This window comes from Ictidomys tridecemlineatus, chromosome 12 (assembly GCF_052094955.1).
Source record: "Ictidomys tridecemlineatus isolate mIctTri1 chromosome 12, mIctTri1.hap1, whole genome shotgun sequence".
Classification (NCBI taxonomy): domain Eukaryota; kingdom Metazoa; phylum Chordata; class Mammalia; order Rodentia; family Sciuridae; genus Ictidomys; species Ictidomys tridecemlineatus.
In genome coordinates this window covers 12,968,752-12,990,215 of record NC_135488.1, presented here as the reverse complement: position 1 = coordinate 12,990,215, position 21,464 = coordinate 12,968,752, and the positions used below count along the sequence as shown (strand labels likewise).

Below are 21,464 nucleotides of genomic sequence, written 5' to 3'. Positions count from 1 at the left end.
AGATCAAGATTTATATATTCAATAAAAATTTCTTTGAATCATTTCACTAGCAGAAAACTGTCTCAAATCCTTTACAAACCACACCTGCATGGCTGAGGCTGTAGCTCAGGGGTAGATCACCTGCCCGGCTAGGCCAGGTCTGATCCCTGCTCTGCATAAACAAACAAAACCCCACAACTTCACTTTTCTATCCCACCTGCCACTTATGTATGCACAGGCCTAGAATGGACGTGCGCCCCTTCAAGTCTAAGCCAACAGGAAGAAGTGTGATAGTGCTCCCCCTACCTCAGCTAGAACACTGCCTAACCCACCTGAATAACTTGGTACATATGACATTCAGAAACTAATTATAAAATTTTACCCCTTGTTAAGATTTATCAACACTAAAGCCACATCTTTAGAACAGGTAACGTTAATAATAGACTCTCACATAACTACTGCTTGTAAATCATAATCCCTTATTTAAACAGACTGAGCCTTTAGAAACATTCTCCTTACACTAGGTCCCCGTCTTCTCTACTTACCTTAAATGTAAGGTCCCCAACTTGCTGAGCAGTAAAATCTCCAATCTACTTGTTTGTTTAGGAGATTCATTTTCTTGTTCCTCTTCCTCTTCCTCTGCTGATTCTTCTTCTTCTCCACCACTTTCTTCCATTTCGTCATCATCTTCATCTTCTTCATCTTCCTCAGAAGAATCCTCATCTTCCTCTTTGTCAGTAAGCACATCAGTTCTACAAAAAGCATTTATGAGATCTCTTGAAAAAACATGCGAATACAAACCCAGTTGGAGCAGAACCTCTGTACCTTGAAGAACTGTTCCATTTTTGGAGCTGGCCAAAAAAAAAAAAAAAAAAGCAATGAAAGGAAAGTACAACTAATGGTTCCCACAACCGTGCTGAGCACACGTGACCTGAAGGACTGAGGGTGGACAAGGAACCGGCTGATATGAGCGAGGCCTGGGCTACAAGAGCACCCCACCCACGGCCTGGGTCCCCCATTCAGGAGTGCTCAGCTGCTTGAGCGCTCTCACACAGTGCTTGAAACACAAGTGGGGGTTTTGATTCTGGCTCTCTCTCTTCCGTGGGTGACCTTCTTGTAAGCTCTCCCTTTCTCATAAATAAAGTTGAGATAACAACAGAACCTGACTCCTAAGGCTATCATGAGGATCAGGTGAGTGACAATCCGTAAAGTGTTTAGAACAATGTCTGCCTGCAGTGAGCTTCCCATCAGAGCCAGTTAGGATGAGGGCTGAGGCGGTGGCTCAGTGGTAGAGCTCTTGAATGTATACTGGAGTATCTGGATATACCTAGAGCCATTTATCTTCATCACTATTGTATTTCTTTCCTCTTAATCAGTGTTGCTAAGAATTTATCAGTTTGATTAATATTTACAGAAAAGTCAATGTTTGGCTTTGCTGATTGCACCACTGTTTATCTGTTGATGTCACTGTTTTCTGTTCCCATTGTATTTTTTCCTTTCCCTTGGGTTTACCTTATTCTTTTTCTGGCTTCTTAAGTTAACAGCTTCAATAATTGATTTTTGGTATCTTTTAAAATTATTCATTGAAGCTATGAATTCCTTTCTAAGCACTACTTTGGCTGCAACCCATGAGTTATACATACTTTTTAAAATATTTTTTTAGTTGTAGTTGGACATAATAAATAAAGGTATTATGTGGTGCTGAGGCTCAAACCCAGCGTCTCACACGTGCTAGGCAAGCACTCTATCGCTGAGCCACAACCCAGCCCCAGAGTCATACATTTTTATCATTTGAAATATTTTCCAATTTCCAGTGCAACACTTTCTTGAATTAATGCATCATACAGATAAAGTATGTAACTTAATTTGCAGACTTTTAATGATATCTAGTTATTTTTCTGTCACTGAGCTTTAATAAAATTCTAAGAGATCAAAAAATATATACAATTTCTATTCTTTGAAATTTATTGAAAATTGCTCTCTGGTCCTATATGGCTCATTTTGACTAATGTTATATTTTCATTTGAAAAGAATGCATATTATTTATTTGCACAGATTTTTATAGTTGTTTGTGGTGGAAAAGTTAAGTAAAATATCACTATTCTGACATTCTTAATGCTAGAATTCAGTGAAAATTCTAGAATCTTCGAGTCAATATTCTTAGCATTTTTCCCACAGTGTAAAAAGCTGGGGAACAGCATTTGAAGGATCTAAATAATTGATATTTTATTGCTCCCTACAAATTGGGTTTGTTTATACCTACAAGTCTTTTGTAATTTGTAAGAGAGATTATTAACATTCTCTCCAGCAGAAAAACAATTATGTGTCTACTTCAAATTTTTAAAAAACATTTATAAGAAAGGGGACCCTGGCCTGGGGATGTGGCTCAAGCGGTATCGCGCTCGCCTAGCATGCGTTCGGCCCAGGTTCGATCCTCAGCACCACATACCAACAAAGATGTTGTGTCTGCCGAGAACTAAAAAATAAATATTATTAAAAAAAAAAAAAAAAAAAAGACAGGGGACCCTGTCAGTAGACACTGCAAGTCATTTTCCTTACCCATCAACACTGACACTCAGGGCGTCATCCTAGTTATTTAACACTTGTTTACGTAGCTTCTCGCACCTCTGTTTTGCTTTCCCAACTACATCTTGAGTAATCTGAGGACAAAGACTAGGACGTGCACATCTTTACATCTCTCTTGGGATTTGACATGTCCTATCATGCACAATAACTGCTCATTATTCAGACCATTGTGGTCATTTCTTCATATCTATGCTGTTATAGCATATATTTATTTCAGAATCAAATGTAAAAATGATAGCAACATAATATCTGAAAGAAAGGAATGAAGGCAAGAAGATGGCATACTCAGTTCTATGTTCTCTGCTTGTGGTCACAGCAAGCGCCTGCAGCTGTTGAGTGAGCTTGTCCAGAAATTCTGCTCCTCCTCCTTTCTCTGATTATAGTTCCCGACGGGTGCAGACTCATCCGCCTAGGAGAGAATATTTCATTGAGAAATGAATTTTAGTTTCCTAATTACATTCATCTTAAAAAAATAACAATAAAAACCACAGTAAGTGCTGTAGGACAAAATAAAGACTAGTGTGAGATTATACTTACCTTAGGGAAATACATTAGAGTTACAAGAAATGTAGTTAAGTAATTGAGTTGGAATGCAAGCCAAATGAAAACACAAAACCACATGGTTTTGTTTTCGTTTTGTTTCTTGCTGAGCACTGCAGACACTCTAGAGTCAAGTAGGGGACAGGGTCTGACAGGATATTGGCTCCAGAGTCAGAAAGGAGAGGGCTGGTCCCAGGTTCTGCTGCTTACTGACAGAGACATTGTTTCTTCACCTTTGAAGGCTGTTTTCCCATCTGTGGGTTAACTAAGTTTTCAAACTCGGGGCGAGCCTGCCTCCTGCATTGAAAAGTTCTGTGTTACTGCAGATATGCAGAAGAGATACTCAGATGCAGTAACAAGGATTCAGACACAGGCAGGGGACACTTTCAGGTGACTTCCACTTGCTCCATGAGCCTCTAGCCCTAGACACGTAGATGAAACTCAGGCCCATAGGAAAAAAAAAAAAAACTCCTGAAGGGATGGCCAAGGGTAAAGCTGGCTCCTCCAATCTGGCAGTCATTGCTGTGAGAGCCACCACCGAGACCAGACTTCCTTCCACTCACCCGGGGCTAGACTCTACCCACAGTGGGATTAAAATCAAAATGGCTCCAAATTGCACCTCATCTAAATTATACAATGCACACATTTGAAAGGCAGTGTCTGGGTTTCTGGGTCCTTAATGCTGAAGAGCTCAGCAGGGCTGGAGGTTCTCTTCTGCTCTGAAGCACACCTGGGAGACCATGCCCCCACTCAGCACCTCTGGGTTGGGCTTTATTTCTAATGCAAACCCAGGAACTTACCGACTCCAATTCATTCCTCTTAGTGAAAATATTTATATAAAAAGTTTTTTTTCTAATATGATTCACATAATACTTACTTTTCTTAGCTTTTGAAGAACATTTTTATTCTCATCTATTGCCTATGTTAACTGGATACATCTAAATTTTTAAAAAAGAAAGAAAATATAACGATTTTTCTGTTGTCACAATTAGAAAGCTATTAAAAAAAATCATTCAATCACTAAGCAGGCAAGGCCATTGGCTACTGTTAAAAATAATGTTTAAAAATCCACATGTAAAAACCTTTGTACCCATTGCTTTAGATGATCCAAGGGGCGCTCCAAGGCCCTGGGCAGGAAAACCAGGCTCAGAAATGTCAGGGACCTGGGGCCTCAGTCTCCTGAGTCTAAAATGAGGAGGGGCTCTGGGTTCTAAGACGCCTCCCCAGCTCTACAGTTGCCAAGGCCAAGGAACTGGACATGAGACACAACTGACCCCCCCCCACAGCTGTGTAAGTCTCCCAACAAGCCCGACTCCAGGCAGAGAAAGTAAGGTTCTAAAAAGAACCACAGTGGGTCCCTGGGAGGGCAGCAGGGAGGGCAGGTAGGCACCCGGACTCCGAGTGGGCATGCAGACTAGTGGCAGTGGCAGTGGCTGCCTCTTCCTGCCACTGCCACTGCCACTGCACACCCCTTTTGAACAGGCTCTCGGGACAGGTGCAATGCTTTGGGCTACAGAGACAGCTCATATAACTCAGTTTAAGTCTCAGACACCCAGAGAAGAGATACAAAAAATGACCAAAAATGGGGTACAACTGATGATAGCGGAGTTTTCCTTCTTTTTCTTAATACTAAGGATTGAATCCAGGAGCACTGAACCACAGAGCTACATCCCCAGCCCTTTTCTGCATTTTATTTAGAGACAGGGTGTCCCTGAGTTGCTTGGAGACTCACTAAGTTGCTCAGGATGCCTCTGAACTCATGATCCTCCTGCCTCAGCCTCCTAAGACACTGAGATCACAGGTGCGTGCTGTGGCACCCAGAGGAGTTTTCAAAAATCAAATCTTTTTTTTAGTATTCGGAGCCCTGGCTTTTCTCTCACTCTCTGAAGAAAGTGACTTCTGTGTTATTGGAGCTGTTTTTCTCTTACAGATGTGAGTGAAATGACATAAAGTAACATAAAAGGGAAAAGGGGTAGGAGTCAAAAATCCTTTGTGAAATGGGCAGAAAAAGAGAAATGGCAACATGAAACTGGTTCACCCTGCCAGGTGCCTGCCCCAAACCCTCCTCTGGCTTCCTCTATCCTGTGACCTGCCCTCTGTTCTCAGCCTCCACTGCAGGTGGTGGGGGGACACCTGGGCTGGCCAACAGAACATAAAAGAGCATGCTCAGGATGCCCCCTGCCCCCAGCCTCTATAGCAAGGCATTAAGAAACCCCCTCCCCTTCCTGCTCTTAAATACTGCCCCCTAAGGACTTTGCAATTCTGAGGACAGACATCATCAACAAGCTGAGGCTGGCAGAAGAGACAGAATTTCACCAACTGCTGGTCTTGGGACATCAGGAGCCACTGACCCACCCGGGAGAATCCAGCAGCAGAGTTTTGTCAGATGAGATTTAGTAAAGCTGCTTATTTTGACAGATGTCCTGTTGAATGAAAGAACTCAGAAATCTCACTTGAGAGCCAGAGTGCAAAATGATTTTTTTATAATACACAATCCAAGAAAATAATTATAATTATCTCTTTCATATCTATAAAATTATCAAATCCTCAAACAGCCCAGATACTTAAGATTCCTGGTTCAGGATAAAAACTAAGCACACACCCATCTTCGCTGCCTCCTGAAACAGAACAAAAAATGACTAAAGTGTTTTCGAAGGTAATAACCCCAAACAGCAAAGAATGGGAAAGGATCATGGGCCAGCAAGAGAGGGCAACAAATTTCTGCTGCATGGAAAAAACAGAAGCATGTTCTTTTATCAAGTGACACTCTTATCAAGTGTCACACAGGCAGAAATCCTGAGCCTGTTAGCTCTCTTCTCTTATCTCACCTTCTGTTTTCCCACTGAACCAGAAGATTCTTCTTAAAATATAATAATAATAATAATAATAATAATAATAATAATAATAATAAAATGATTTGGGGAGAATCATAATTACAAAAGAACTTTCCAGCACACCTATTCCTGCACTGAAGGCTCCTCAGACTAAAGGCTGGTTCCTGACCCCATGATGAGCCCTGTCCACCTGCAAAGAACTTGATTTGCATTCAGCATATGGTGCTAACAGGAAAGACACCAAGATATGCCACAGTGGAAGAACCCGAGAAAGGGCTCTAGAATAATCAACCCAGGCTCACATTCTCAAATAAAAATGAATAGCAAAGGGCCACCAGACTAAATAAAGAAAACCATCAACATAAGGATAAAATGTAAAATTAATAAATAAATAAATAGGAATCCGAGCAACAAGGAAGCAAAGACAATTCAAAGAACAGAAGAAAACTTAAAAACAAACCTAAGCATGGAAGGAGAAAATCTGAAAGCAGGAATATGATAGTATAAAAAAAAAGACTGAAAACAAGAAAAAACACTAGAAAATGAACAACATGATCAGTAAAATAAAGCATTCATAGAAGTTATAAAAATTTTTGTTAGTGTTTTATTTGGAATGTCTGATGGAATTAATTGTGGCTGCTACACAAAATACTGTCAGTATTTGTTACCCAATCCTCAATTAGAATTCCATTTAGGAGGGAAAAAAAAAAAGTCAAGAGAAACTCCCAGGCATAAGAAAAAGACAAGCAACAAAAGTATTCATGAGAGGTTTAGAAACCTAGACAATCTATCCAAGATATTCAATACCCGACTCAAAGATGTTTCAGAAAAAATAAATAAATGGAAGTAAAGAAGTGATCTTTAGTAAAATAAAATTTCCCAGAACTCATGAGAAATATATGAGTTTTCAAAGTGAAACTATCCACTTGGTGCTAAACAGATAAAAACAATGCCAAAATATATTGTGCTAAAATTTCAAAACACCAAGGCTAAAAGTCAACAGGCTAATTATTAAGGAACGATAATTGGACTTACCAGCATCACTGCATGCAATGAAAACTCAACAATGCCTTCAAAAGTTTTAGTAGCAATTATTTTAAATTCTATAACCAGCTAACTATTAATCAAACATAAGGGCAAAATGACATTTTCAGACTTGCAAACATCAGTGTGAATTTTTAAGGGACTGTGAAGGGATCATTTTATTCACAAGCTAACTATGGCTTAAAAATACTTATTATTGCCAGGCAGAGTGTCACACATCTACAATCCCAGCAACTCTAGAGGCTGAGGAGGAGGATTGAAAGTCTGAGGCCAGCCAGGGCAACTTAACAAGACCTTGTCACAGAAGAAAAAAATAAAAAGGACGAGGGATGTGACCATGTGGCAAAGGGGCCTGGGTTCAATCTCTTCTCCCCATAAACACTTAATATTTTTTATTTTGAGAGAGAGAGAGGGGGGGGGAGAGGGAGAGAGAGAGAGAGAGAATGAATTTTTAATATTTATTTTTTAGTTTTTGGTGGACACAACATCTTTATTTTATTTTTATGTGGTGTTGAGTATCCAACCCAGCGCACCAGGCATGCCAGGCGAGCATGCTACTGCTTGAGCCACATCCCCAGCCCCAACGCTTAATATTTTTTAAAAGAAAATTCAAAACTTAGCTTTCCCCAGGGCTTCAAATATAGTCTGTATATATTATTTTGTTTTTAAATCTAGCAAAGCAAGCACGATTTCTTTTATTATTTTCTTCACTATTATTGATTAACTTAATTTGAAATAATTCCTTAAACAATCAATCCTGCCAATAAATGGTAAATTAAATTCCATTTGACATTTTAAAAATTATTTATATTTTACTTTGCCTTTAGGCATTTTGAATTGCTGGCTTAAGTAACACTTTTCCAAATACTTCTAATAAATAGTTTAAGTTAATAGAATGAATCTCATGCTCTTTTCTTTTCTTCCCCATGGTCTTATTACTTAAGTATTTACTATTTATCTCCTGGTGCCCCTTCTCATGTTCTTCTGAATGCTATAAACTCTTCAAATACCCCCAAATTTGCAGATTTACTTAATGATGTTCTGATGTTCTGAACTTAATGCAAAAGTGTTAGCAGTCTAGTTCAGTTTAGTTCGTTATGTCTATTTAATGTTAAAATTTCCCAGGGATTAAAACCAGAAACTACTTACTCATATAGAGAACACAGTATCTTTTCAAGAAAATTAAAGGTCATTATCCCAAGCAAAGACAAATTGCTTCTAGCAAGATTTCTGATCATTTCTGGGCTACATGAGCCAAGGGCCTAGGGTGATTCTGCGTGAGACACCACAGTGCATTCTGAGCAGATTTTAGTTGCTGCACAATAGCAACAAGCCCACAACTACTAGGTGTAGCTGGTTCCTTCTAGACCTTCATGACATCACCCTGCAATCCTTCCATTTGGTTGTAATGGACTAAACCCTGCACCTCTGAGGTTCTCAAGTGCTCTCCCTTGCTTCAGGAATTCTGCATTTCTTAGCCACCTTAAAACATTTTCATAGGCTCCCAACTTTAGTGTCTTAAAGCCAAGTAATGCTAGATGCATTAACTAACTGCTGTGAGCCTTGATTTTCTTATTTATGTTAATAAGTACCTTATGGTATTATTGAAAAAATTTAAGAAAAAGTTTGAGGAGTACAGACTATAACGCCCGGCACATACAGGGTATAAAATAAATGAAGGGTGCTTCTTTTTAATATTTACTATTCTTTATTTGATCTTATCACTTCAAATTAAGACCAGGTAGATTTAGATAATGATAGGAAATATTTAAAAGTACATTTTAGAAAATCTTATTCACTGTTACCTCAATATTATCTACCATTATTATTTTGTCTTTCGGGTGAAACATAGATAAATAAAAAGAAAAAGCAAGAAAGGAAGGGAAAGAGGGCAAGAAAGTCTCAAACAACTTCTGTGCCTTAAATCAAACTCATTGAGATATAAGCTTAGTCCCGAGAAAACCCAATAATTGAGCATACTTTACCTTTGGTAAATATCTCGACTTTTATTAGGTTCTAGAGCTTCTTTCAATCAGCTCTCAGAAAGCAGACTATCAACCTACGGCAAACGGAGACAGTTTAAAACATCATATTAAGTTATGATTCTTACATTTCAGTTATGTCTATTTACTTTTCTCCCCTTATGAAATAAACACTTTTAGGCATACAATAAAGTCAAAAGAATTTTATACCAAATACCTATATGCCACTACCTCGATTCTACTGTTCACATTTTACCCTACTTATTTAATCTATCTATCCATCAACCCACTTTATTTTTATGCATTTCGAAGTCAACCGCAGTCACCAATACACTGCCCCCTAAATAATGTGCTATAGGTACCACTAAGAGAGCTGAATATTTGATGCAAAACATACAAAGACATGCACAAACCTAAAAGGTATATCTGCTGCATTTTGACAAACATGTGTGTTTATAACTGAAACCTCATAGAAGAACTCCAATGTCCTTTCTAGTAAATTCCATCCCATTCCTCCTGAGACAAACTTGTGTTGATTTTTGTCCACCCTAAATTTTGCCTGCTCTTGAACTTTTACATAAATGAACTTGTACAGTATGAACTCTTGTCTACATGAACCATGTAATGTTATGCTTCCACACTGTTGTATCATAAGTTTATTCCTTATTACCAAATAGTATTCATTGCATCGAATGTTACATGACTTTGTCTTAACTTCCTGTGTTACTAAAGACTACTTGCATCTTTGTCAATGTACCCTCCAAAAAGGCACATCTTTCTTTGGTTTCTTTTCTTGCAGATTATGTGCAAAAGATAAAGTAGATAAAAAAGTAAATTCCACTAGCTTCTTCTCTGTCCTTATTATTTGGCATCCACCTGAGTTATTTACAAAATTCATACACTCAGTAACCCAAATAGGAAGCTGATTCCTTGTCCCATGGATACCATGCTGGAAATTTATTCCACTTTCTTTTTTTTTTTTTTTTGAGAGAGAGAGAGAGAAAAAAAATTTTTTTAATATTTATTTTTTACTTTTCGGTGGACACAACATCTTTATTTTATTTTTATGTGGTGCTGAGGATCGAACCCAGGTGAGCACATTAGCGCTTGAGCCACATCCCCAGCCCCGTCCGTCCACTTTCTTTTCAGGACTCTTTTGTGGATACAAGAAAGAATGAGCTAATACTATTAAAACATCCTTTCCAGATATTCAAGGTATCAAGTGGTTCCTGAATCAATTTGTCCCCAAGTTGAATAATTTTGTAATCATCTTTTATTTTTGCTTTACTAACTGCTTTTATAGTTTACTTTTGAAAAATTTCCTGGTTCTCTTAATGTCCTACTAAATTTAAAATTAAGTGCAGAACCACAGTAAATTACCAGTAAGTAAGTCAATACTCCATCAAGTTTTATTTTTCATTTCTACCAGGAGACAATTTTGCTTTTGCTGTACCACTGTGATTCCAATACAAAGTCACTTAAATATTTATGTGCCAAATTCTTTGGTACATTTTAAAATTTATTTTTTAAAATTCTTTTTAGGTACCAGGGATTGAACTCAGGGGCACATGACCCCAGCCCTATTTTGTATTTTATTTAGAGACAGTCTCACTGAGTTGTACAGCACCTCATTTTTGCTGAGGCTGGCTTTGAATTCACCATACTCCTGCTTCAGCCTCCAGAGCTGCTGGGATTACAGGCCTGCATCACCGTGCCTGGCTTATTTTTAACTGATATAAATAATTTTATTTAGAGTAAAAATCTTGGCAATAGATCCTTTTTACAAAATAAAATTTGCAAACTGATAAAGAATCTTAAAAAAAAAAATGAACCTATTAATTGCTATTTACTTTTTTTTCTCGAAAGGTAATAGACCTGGGATGAAATGGCACACACCTATAATCCAAGCTACTATGGAGGCTAAGGCAGGAGGATCACAAGTTCAAGGCCAGCCTCAACAATTTAGCCAGACTCTGTGTCACAATAAAAAATAAAAAGGGCTAGGGATGTGGCTCAGTGGTGGAGCACTTACATGCCTAGCATGCACAAGGCCCCAGACTTATCCCCAGTACCACAAAAACAAATAAATAATAAAAGAGCTGGGATGTGGCTCAGTGATAGGGCACACCTGGGTTCAATCTCAGTACTGGAAAAAAAAAAAAAAGGCATAGGCATTCGGTGTACTTAAAAATGAGAAAAAAACACTACTCCCAGCATTCCACCACAGAGATACCATTTCAGCATGTTTTCTTTTATATCGTTTTCATGTACTATATATAGAAAAACGTCATTAAGATACCTTTTATTCCGTTTTGTTTTTGTTAACTTGCCATTTGATCACAAATATTTTCCCTAACACATTAACATTTAACAAAAGTTTAGTAATAGTAGTATTATATCCCATCAAAAGTTATTCATTCCCCTATTACTTCTCATTAAAGTGTATCATTTTTTCTATTAAGCAACAATGAGCAAAGTACTTTTACTATCTATCAATCTCTGTCCCAACGTTTCATTATTACATAGGGCAGGTTTCTGGAACTCCACTACCCAGCCTGGGCGCATGCACATGGGCTACACCTCCTTGCAGTGCTTTCCAGAAAGCTGAACCTGACACCCTGGAGCAGCAAGTCTAGGTGCCAGGCAGGTCACGCCTCCCCCAAAACTGAGAGTGGTCATTTTCACAGTCTTTGGGAGAGTTCATCTCCTTTGCCACTGGTTTAGCTTTGAAGTTAACTTTCATGCTGACATCACTTGTGTGTCCTCTAGTTAACGTCCCTGCTCGCCCTCCAGGTCCTGCAGTCCTGACACAGTAGGACTCTTCCTGAGGCTTGGGCCCCAAGAGCGGTGGCTCCAGGGACAGGGACCCCGGAAAGCGCGGAGCGGGCGCGGGTAGGGCAGCTCCAGCGAGGCCCTGGGCTGCAGACCCTGCGGCTGGGGCCGTCAGGGCAGGGGACGCGGTCTGTCGTGGACGGTCGGGAGGTTCCGTGGCTGGCCCGGCCGGGCGCAGCGCGGGCTGGAGCGGGGTTTCGCGCGGGGTTTAGCGCGGGCTGGAGCGGGGTTTGGCGCGGGGAGGTCGCGGGTGCGGAGCGTTTGGGTCGGACGCCGGCTCCCAGGGACTGGGGTCGCTGGGAGGAAAGCGCCGTGGCGCCCCGCGCCCCCTCGCCCACCCCGGGGTGTGCCCGGCCCCACCGTACCTGCTGCTTCAGGCCAGGTCCAGCTTCTTCTGCGTCGTCGCCAGCTTGTCCTGCAGCCTCTGCTTCCTCCAGGCCTCCTTAGCCGGTTCGCCTGCCAGCCGACGAGCACTCCGGAGGCGAAACCACCAGCACCGACACCTGCAGCGTCCTCTCCGACAAGTCCGCCATCGCGGCCGCCCAGCGTGCACCGCGGCCTACGGCGCTGCGCGAGGGTCAAGCAACGCCGCCTTCACAGCGGGCACAGGGCGAAGAGCCAGCGGAGCAGCGGCTTGCGCGGGGCGTCCTGCTGGGTGTGTCAGCAACAGGTTGGCCTTCTCCAGAGACCTTCCCAGTGCTTGGAGAGCCCCTCTGCACCCCTCTAGGCCCTCCACAGTGTCCCATCTATCATTAATCAGATGTTTCCCTGCACTATTAGCTGACATTGGTGTCTTGCTAAGTGTAAGCTCAGCACCTCTTTATTTTTGCTCAGCAATAGAATTTGAACCACGTGTGCAACTTAAAATCCTCTGGTAACTCGTTTTTTTCAAAAATAAGTACAAGCAGATAAAATTGTTTTTAATAATATATCTTATCATTTCAACATCACTTTGGAAATTATTTAAGAGATTTCTGGGTTTTGTATTGTCTTTGAAACTTGGTGTATATCTTTACAATTAACATCAATCATACTTTTTAAACACCGAGTTTTCAGTGGAGATATTTGATCTGTCTCTAATTTTATAAAATTTACAGTTGAAAAAGAAGTCTCATTTACTTACACAAATTTTTTTTTCCTGACACTGAGTTTACTATGGGTTTTTAAGTTAAATTGATCATTAGCTTTCTTTAAATTGAAAATGAAGTTCTTAGGGCTGGGGCTGGGGCTGGGGCCCAGTGGAAGCGCTCTTGCCCAGCATGTGTGAGGCACAGGGTTTGATTCTAAGCACTGCATAAAAAAATAAATAAAATAAAGGTCTGTCAACAACTAAAAAAAAAATTTAAAAAGAAAATGAAGTTCTTTTGTCACACTAGCCATGCTATGCCAGAGCTAACAGGAGACAGAATTTTTGAGATGAGGGGCACACACACTTCTAATGATACAGGTCACTGTGATCCCGCATGTGTCCCACTTCCTGGTGTTCAGGCACTTAAGTGTGCAGATCCAGAGACTTGCTTCTAACTAATAGAATAAAGCAAAGGTGATACGGTGTCACCTGTGATTGCTTTATGTTACATTGAAGACTTTCCTTACAGCTTGATGAAGAGGGTGGAAGTGTTGAAGGAGTTGACATCAAAGAACTGTGAGTGACCCCTGGGAATGGCAGGGTGCTCCAAGCTAACAGCTAGATCCTTTATCCTACAACCACAAATAAACCAGCTGTCTGCATCCTGAATGAGCTTGGAAGCAGATTTTCCTCACTGGGGCCTCCAGATGAAAACACAGCCTGGCACCTTAGTTGCAGCCTTGTGAAACTTTTAACAGACGACCTAGCTAAAGACTCCTGGCCCATGGAAAGTGTGAGAGAATAAGGGTGTATTTGTTTTAAGTTGCAAAGTTTGCAGCAATGTGTTACACAGTGTGGCGAAAACACTTTCCCACTCTGGTTTTCAGTACCAACTACCTCTTATGCAGACGCTCAGTACTTCAGACATCAGATGTGGGAGAAGCCCCACACACCAACCAGTTCTGCAGTGAACACCAGCAGTTGAATGTCCTCCAATTCTATCTGGAAATAGTGTCAGATACTACAAGTTGAGAGCTCAGAATCACAAGACTCTGACCACACCCCGCCCCCTTCAAATTGCCAGTTTCAAGTGGTAGGTTGTCACTTATACTTCCGACAGATATAAATCAGGAGTTCCCACAACCCTGTCGTGGGGTTTGATTTGTTTGCTCACAAAACTCAAGGAAACACTTTACTCATGTTTCCCATTAGTGTCATCTCATCTCTTAGCTCACCCTGTTGTGTTTTCAGGACAGAGCTGACCTCCGCTACCGCCCTGGGTCCAAGCAGTCCTGGCCTCTTACCTGAGGGGCTGCAACAGCCCCCACCGGCTTTCAGAGCTTCTCTTCCTGTCCTCCATGTTCTATTCCCCACACAGCAACCAGAGCAGGTGGGCCTGCAGGGAAGAAGTTGGATCATGTCACTGCTCTACTCAAACCCTGGAGTGTAGAAGCCTCTGTGGTAGCCCCAAGGGCTCTGTGTGACCAGCTTCCCTAGCCTTAGCTCTCAAGAGCCTGCTCACTGTGACCTGAACTGGTGGAGAATGTTCACAGGGTGGGACCCTGCCGTTCTTCTTCTTCTAGATACTCCCTGGCTCGTTTCCCCATCTCCTATAAGTTTTTTTTTTTTAATCAACTTTCACCTCTTTATGAAGCTATCAGACTAGGTAAAAATCTCAAACTCAAAACTAACTAACTAACTAACTAACTAAATAAGTCACTCACAAACTCAGCCATTCCCACTCTTGGTGTTCCTGATCCCCATGGTCCTTTTCTGTCTCCCTCTAGTCCTGGCTCCCTGCCACATACAGCAGGATTTACTTATTACATTTACAGTGCAGTGCCCCCGGCCCTCCCCCCCCACCTAGAATATAAGCCACTTGAGAGCAAGGATTTTCATCTCCACTGTGCACCATGAATCCTAAGTGCTTAGAACAGGGACTGGCAGATAACTGACACACAGTGAATATTTGGTGTTGATGACAGTAGGGAGTGGTCAGCTGTATCTTTTGGGTGAATGGCTAAATTAAATCAGTCTCTCCTCTCAGGTCCTCTCTCTTTCCCCGCCCCCCCCCCGTCCTCCTCTTCCTTCCCTCTTCCTCTTCCTCTTCTTCCTCTCTGCAGTGATGGGCATGGAACCCAGGACCTCCCATTGACTAGGCATGCATTCTGCCACTGAGCTGTGTACCTCCAGCTCAGAACTGAATTTTGAAAGATAAGTAGGTTAATCAGAAGAAAACATGAAATTTCTCCTTAATTAAGTTTTCTCACTTATAAAACAAAAAGTTTGGTATGATGTGTTAATTTTAAGTCATTTTGGAGTCTTTTTCTGAGACTGTGTACCTGGGCCAGTAGTGTTTTTGCAAATTTGAACCTCATTTGGAATTCTGGCCTCATTTCTAAGATGCCTTGGGCTAAAAATAGGCAGATCCTGGACACGGGAGCCTTAGACCTGCAGAGCCAGCCAGACTATGCAAGGCCCTTATTTTAACATGAGGAAACTGGGGTCATATTCAGAGAGCTGCTGGGAAGAGACAAAGATCTACAATCTTAAAATCCCTCTTAAGAAGCCAACATGTCCCCAGCTTGAATCTTTGTATTTTTTTCACCTTGGAAAATTGTTTCAGTAGGACATTTTAGTGGATTTGATAATGGCAAACTGGTTTTGAGGTGAATATTAAATTTGGATTAATAATAGGCTGAATAGTCAAATGTCATGAGTTAATTGATTACAGAGTGTCTTCTGAAGGATACATTAATTGCTGCTGTTGAGTTTGCTGTTTGAAGCACTTACCAAGGGAAAAGACATTATCAAGTACCATACTGAACCTTTGCTGCTTATGTAAATTCATTTAAAGTATATAAATGACGTTACCTTCCTCTGCAACTCCCAGGCCCTGAGCAGTAAAGTGGTCACTTTATACTTGAATGTGCCCACAAAAGATGAATCTGTGATCTGATTAAAACAGAGCATTCGCCTTCTATTAATCCAGTCCCTGTCGCTAATAACACAGCACCAGAGTGGAGGAGTATAAAGAGGAGAGGTTTGTTTCCTAGGTCTACATCAGGGGCAAGGGCAGCAGCTGAGGATGGTCTTCTTGCTGGCAGAGTCCCGAGCCAGGGCAGAGCTTCACATGGCGAGAACCACAAGTGTAAGGATGGGTATCCTCCGAAATCTCCACTCCCCTCCCTTTATAAAGTCACCTGTATCCAATCATGGGGACTTCACTGGGGTGAATTTATTTAATCCTAATCATCTCCCAAATATTTCATTTCTAAACACCATAGGTTTTTTTTCATCTTTTTATTTGCATTTTTGAATATATTTTTAATTTATTGGTTCTTTTTAGTCATACATGACAGCAGAATCCATTTTGATATAATTATATAAGCATTTATTGAGTACATTTTATTCACAGAAAAACAAACTTTAAGCTACAAATCCCAGATTATACAGCGGGAAGAAATTTTCTTCGTTTTCCACACTGATGGAAAGGCTCATACTAAATGAAAAAAAGCCCTATAATTATATACACAACATTTCATGTGATCGTTCATAATATTAATACAATTATATAAGAATCAATATGTTTGAGGTTAAGCATAATAATAATGAAAAATGCAAAATCTAAGAGAAATTACATCAAAGCATTTGTTATATCAAATTAAAAAAATGCAAATTTGTTACTAAGCATAGACAAATGGCAAAATATATTTATATAGTAAAATATATATGTCTTCAAGTTAGACAATGCTACAGTAATGTTGGAGTGGTCGGACTGTAGTTTGAAGTCTGAAGTTTGCAGCTCTGCACATGGATTTTTGGCGTTCACCATACTGTTTGATTGACCTGGTAAAGGCTCTCTTTCCCATTCCTGTCAGAAGAGAAGTCAAAAGCAATTTGCATTTCTAGTGCAGGGACAGCCTTATATTTTCACTGTCTTGCTTCAGGGTTCTGTCCATTTGTTCAGAGGAACCTTGACAATCTTGAAATCCTGCAAAATAGCATGCTGGTCCATTCATGGCAATGGGCTGGTAACAGGAAATAGTAGGAACTGTGGGTGTCTTTGTAGGACAGGTACAAGTCGGAAGGTCATAGAGACAGCTAAGTTCAGGGTCAAGCTGCAGGGTGAGTGTCCAGGTGTCCAGTGGTCTGGGCAGGTCAGGATATTCCTTCTAAAAGTGAACTGAAAGTAGCTGCGCTTGGCAATACATCTAGTGGCTGGTCTCTTTGGGTCTGGGGGTTGGGGTGCTGCTCCAGCCAGGCAGCTCATGAGACTGACTGGCGAGCTGCTCTGCCCCTGGTTGTTATCATGGAGCCAGCTCTGGCACTGGGAGTATCCGTGGCAGTGACGAGGATGAGGTGTGGAGCTTCTGCTGAGCCCCACGTAGAGCACTGCAAGGGAGACCTCCCGTCTTCCTCTGTGGCAAATGCTCTTAGTACAGCACTTCCTATGTTGCTGGTCAACCCAAGTAGAAGCTACACTCCTGCCTGTGGGATCTCAAAGACTCTGGAGCCTGAGTGGACTGTTGTGAAAGGAATATTTCTGATGGCTGATAACTGGGTATATACAGCAGTGCCTCATTTTTAAGAGAAATAATAAGTGGGAGACTGGGCCTGGGCCTGTTCAAGGACCCAGGGAGACTGTGTGAGCAACCAGCTCAAAATTCCCTTGGCCTCTCCTCCAGCTCCCTGCCTCTCTCAGCCTGCACTTGCATGCTCAGGAAGACTGGGAGAATTTTCTGGAAACATCCCGTTCCTGGTTCATGAGTGGACCTGTTTTGGATGACCACCAGGGGACACCTGACACAGAGAAGGTGCTCAACAAGCCAGCTAGCAAGATGGCCCTTCCTGTGGGTGCCAGAAGTCCATTCCCTTGCCTCCCTGGCCCTTGCTCAAAATAGGTTCATGTGCAAGGTGGTCATTTAGCCAGGGATAGAAGGTAATAATAGCCCAAAGGTTTATTTGGGCTCATGATTCTGGGGGATCCATCCCTAGACCTGTGACTCCCCCACTACTTTGGGGCTTTGGAGTGCACAATGGAACAAACTGCTGACATCATGAGCTAGGAAGCAAAGAAAAAGAGAGGATGGGCATGAGGTCCCAGAATGTACCTTGGGGTGCTCCCTCAGTGACCTAGGCCCTACTTCCTAAAGGCCTGTAGGACCTCCCCATAGCATCACCCTGCAGACCCAGCTTCCAACTCATGGACCTGAGGGATACACTCTTCCAAACCAAAGCAGTATTGGAACTTAAGGGAGACTCTCTCTACCAGGTACCAAAGCACTGCAAGTGGAATATCCCTGCCTATTCTGGGGTCCTCGTGCTGCCAAACCACATGCACAGGGAGAGGTGCTATGTTGCCTATGCTAGTAGTCCCAATGGCCAAGGGAAGATCTGCTCTACAGTGGGGCAGGGAGAGCCAGGTCTGGAGTCTTGGAGGTGCATTGGACATCTCTTATTATATTTCCATGTCCCACTGTACAAGTTTATGGAAAAAACTATAGCAACCCAAGTAAGACGGGACTGCCAGTGGAGTTCCCGTAGGAGAGGAAGGTGGGATCACTCTGCCAGCTAAAGATCCCTGTTTAGCAAAGGCTGAGGGGATCATGGAGCAGGTGAAGGAATGTCATTACCCCGTAGGTCCTGGGACCAGCTACAGAAGCAGGGTTTCTGCAGTCATGCTGCTGTTACTTCATTGTTGCCTGCAGTCCCACTACTTTATATAGAGGATGTCGCTGGTGGCTCCCTTTCTGTTTCAGGTGGGAGTGTGACTGTAACAAATAGGTAGGGTAGCTTATAAACAATGGAAATTTATAAGGACACAAGTTGCATTCCTGAAAGCCCCACCCTCATGTCGCTGAGGCTTCACCTCTTAAGACCATCATATGGGGGGTTAGGGATCCACACATGAATCTGGGGGACACAATCATTCAGACCATACCAATGACCAAGCTGACATTAGCTTCCAGTGATATGGTAGCTCTTTCCCACCCATATTAAAGAGTGAATATTGAGGGGCGAAGATGTAGACTGGGTGGGATTAGACTCTCCACCTCTTTCGTCCTTCCATCGGCCCCAGGAGGCTGACCTCTGTGGATTCTGTTCCACTGGCAATCTTGCCTTCTGGCTGGCATCTGGGTTCTCCCATTGAAGAGACCCACCCAGAAATGGGGAGGAAAGCGAGGGTGGGGTCTTATTCCCTGACTGCCCTTCTAGGATGTCATCTCCAGCTGCTCTTGTCCCTCTCCTCTCAGGGATGGCTTCATAGGTGTAGGACTGGCACAGCTACACAGGGTCCCACATTCAGAATGGCCCTGGCTCTGCAGTGCCCATCTTGAAATTCTTAATAATTTGCTCTGAGTTTGCATTTTAAAGGGAAGTTCCATCGGGATAGCAGAGCATGTGCCAGGACCTGGAGCCTTGCCTCAGGAGAGGCCCATCTCCCAAGGTGGGCTCTCAGCCACCTGCTTTCCCACTGAGTGCCCTGGCCTCACATGGCCTTCCCTTCTTCCCTGGTGCAGCAACTGCTGCCATGCTACCCCCCAGGTAAGGTGTGGGTGCATGGGGGGTTAGGGTAGGGTGCCCACACCTGGGGCATGGCTGTGGCCGTCCTCCACCATCCCACAAGTCGGCAGCACCCTGGCCATTTCCATAGGCACCTCTTGAAGGGTTGAGCCTTTTCCCCAGCTCCTGCGGGTGCCTGGTGCATCCTGGGGTGAAGGTTTTAATTCCTGGGGGGTTGCTTTTCTTGCCATGTTGGCTGGGGTGGCAGCTCTTGGGAATGGAGGATGCCTGGCTCCACTTGCTCGCCTCCTGCTGGGGCGTGACACATCCACCCAGTCCTGTGGCTGGAGGCAGCAGAACCCTGCAGTGGGGAGGAAGGCTCTGCTAAGATCCAGAGCAGATGCCTGCGAGGGTCTGTAACCTCTCTGGAGGGAGTGGGACTCCAAATAGTCAATGAAAAGCAACATGACAGAGAGAGAGAAGGAGAACGGAAAACACGAGAGAGGAAGAGGGGAGGAGGAGGACCCCCTGAAGACACTGTAATACCTCTCAGTGACCGTGCCTTCTGGACAGAGGGCTTTGCCCTCTTACTCTGCTCTGGCCCCTCTGAAGGCAGACATGTCTCCATCCTCCCTGCTCCTCCTGGCGGAAGCAGCTGCATCTCCCTCTCCCTTTGGCCTGGGGAGGGGGCTGCGGAGGGTGCCAGATCAGCCTGGCAAGCCCTAAAGATTATTCTAGAGCCCCTGTCCTTTTATAAGTCATCCTTTAATTAAACCCGCCTCAGATCCTCCTAGTTTAATTGTTTACTTTTCCCCTACCAGCCCAGAGTGACACATCCTTCCACCTCCATCCCCAAACACCTGGTCTTTCTCCTGTATTTCACTTCGAGTTCAGCGGTCCAGCTTAGAGCCTGGTGTCTGTCAGTTGACACACCTTTTCTGAGCACCCAAGGCACATCCAGGAGACTGACAGACAAGTAAGTGGCTGGGAAAGAGTAAGGCACCAGGTATAGATGGATATGGGTACTGAGTGGGACCTGTGGACCAGGTGGGCAGCACTAACCCGATGGCTACAGGACCATCCGCTGTCCAGAGACAGCACTGGGGCGGGGGTTGTTCCACACCGTGGAGGAAGATTCTTGGGTGGGCAGAGAAGCTTGCACAAACTTCTTATGACTGCATCAAAGGTCTTTATCACTGGAAAACCACCATGGCTCTTTCAAAAACGGCCTACCTGGAGCAAGTCCGTTCACCTAGCTACAATCCTGGATCTATGAAATACAATTACTCCTCATTCCTCCAGATTCTGTGAATTTGACAACCTGCTAAAACGTATGTGCAACTCCAAACCCAATACCCGCAGTACTCAATTCTCATAGCGCTTTTGCAGGAATTTGCAGACATCTGCAGAACTGCCAAGCCTTGGGTCCTTTCACATGCACACCCCCAGCTGAGGTCATTCAAAGTGGTACTCTGACTTTTTGCTTCAGTTCTCACTTGCTACAAACAAGTGTCCTTTTCTATTGAGTCCACGATTTTTTTATTGCATATTTGCATTTTTTTCTTGGAGATTTTGCTGTTTCAAGTGGCCCCAAGCAAGCACTGAAGTGGTGTGTAGTGTTCCTAAGAGCAAGATCTGGGACTTACCTGTGGGGAAAATATGCTAGGTAAGCTTCACTGGGGCAGGAGATACAGTGCTGTCAGCTGTGAGTTAAGTGAGGGAAACAGAAGTGCACATTGAACAGGGCTGCAGCCTGACCATGGATGAAAATGTGATCATAGCCCATAGGAACCTACCCTGAGGGGCAGCAGTCAACATGGCTAATTCAGTGGTCAGGGACTTTAGGACAAGAATACCAAGCATCAACAGTACTCTGACTTTTTGAGAATCAAAACTCTTCTTTAAATCTACATTCTGGGGAAAATAATGATTTCAAGTGCAGTTAGATCTCAGTGGGGTGATCGTGGTTCACAACAGCGTATCACAAATTTATAAGGAACTAGAAGAGAGGAGATTAGAGCTTCCTGACAGCAAGAAATGGTGAATGTTTAAGAGGAGGGCGATGCTAATCACGTGTGTATGATCACCACT

At 42.9% G+C, this 21,464-nt stretch overlaps 1 pseudogene across 1 annotated transcript; it reads right to left on the bottom strand.

The window, feature by feature from the left end:
- Positions 1-524: 524 nt before the first annotated feature.
- Positions 525-12,345, bottom strand: LOC144369050 (mitoregulin-like; annotated as a pseudogene). The gene is made up of 4 exons (XR_013428479.1): positions 12,163-12,345; positions 8,969-9,042; positions 2,851-2,974; positions 525-731 (listed from the first exon to the last, which is right to left on the bottom strand). The product of XR_013428479.1 is annotated as a mitoregulin-like (transcript).
- Between the last annotated feature and the right edge of the window lie 9,119 nt (positions 12,346-21,464).